This window comes from Mandrillus leucophaeus, unplaced genomic scaffold, assembly GCF_000951045.1.
Source record: "Mandrillus leucophaeus isolate KB7577 unplaced genomic scaffold, Mleu.le_1.0 Scaffold793, whole genome shotgun sequence".
Classification (NCBI taxonomy): Eukaryota; Metazoa; Chordata; class Mammalia; order Primates; family Cercopithecidae; genus Mandrillus; species Mandrillus leucophaeus.
The window spans coordinates 84306-85528 of NW_012108619.1; the positions used below are offsets into that span (position 1 = coordinate 84306).

The 1223-nt window shown below is 41.7% G+C and overlaps 1 pseudogene; it reads right to left on the reverse strand.

Moving 5' to 3' along the window:
- Positions 1-67: 67 nt before the first annotated feature.
- Positions 68-1223, reverse strand: part of LOC105529931 — a 6053-nt pseudogene continuing 4897 nt past the window's right edge.

The following is a 1223-nucleotide window of genomic DNA, read 5'->3' on the forward strand; positions in this document are numbered from 1 at the left end:
GTGAGTGGAAGTCACACATCACAAAGCAGTTTCTCAGAAAGCTTCTTTACAGTTTTTCTCTGAGGATATTTCCTTTTTCACCGTAGCCCTCTATGGGCTTCCAAATATCACTTTGTGAATTCCACAAGAAGCGGCTTAGCGAGCGGTTCTTGAGGGGATAGCTGTAACTCTGTGAGATGAATTCACAGAACACTAAGCAGTTTCTCAGAAAGATTCTTTCCAGATTTCATCTGAGGACATTTCCTTTTTCACCATAGCCCTCTATGGGCTTCCAAATATCACTTTGCAAAATTCACAAGAACTGACTAACTGAAAGGTTTCTTGAGGAGAAAGCTGTAACTCTGTGACATGATTTCACAGAACACAAAGAAGTTTCTCAGAAAGCTCTTTCTCCTTGTTATCGGAGGATATTTCCTTTGGCCTTATAGTCTTCAAAGGGATCCGAAATATCTGTTCTCAGGTTCCACAGAAATAAGGCTAGCAAAGAGATCCACGAAATACAGATGTAACTCTGTGGGTGAAAATCAGACATCACAAAGCAGTGTCTCAGGAAGCTTTTTTCCAGTTTTTCTCTGAAAATATTTCCTTTTTCACCGTAGCCCTCTACGGGCTTCCAAATATCACTTTGGAATTCCAGAAGAATTGGCTTAGGGAGCGCCCTCTTGAGGAGACAGCTGTAACTCCGTGAGATGAATTCACAGAACACTAAGCAGTGTCTCAGAAAGCTTCTTTTGAGATTTCATCGGAGGATATTTCCTTTTTCACCATAGTCCTCTATGGGCTTCCAAATATCACTTTGCAAATCCCACAAGAACTGTCTTAGCGAAAGGCTCCTTGAGGGGAAAGCTGTAACTCTGTGAGATGATTTCACAGAACACAAAAAAAGTTTCTCCGAAAGCTTCTTTCTCTTTGTTATCGGAGAATATATCCTTTGGCCCTATAGTCTTCAAGGAATACGAAATATCTGTTGCAGATTCCACAGAAATAAGGTTGGCAAAGAGATCCACAAAACACAGATATAGCCCTGTGAGTGGAGTTCACACATCACAAAGCGGTTTCTCAGAAAGCTTCTGTCCAGTTTTTCTCTGAGGATATTGCCTTTTTCACCGTAGCCCTCTATGGGCTTCCAAATACCACTTTGCGAATTCCACAAGAACAGGTTTAGCGAGCGGCCTCTTGTGGGGAATGCTGTAACTCTGTGAGATGAATTCACAGAACACTAA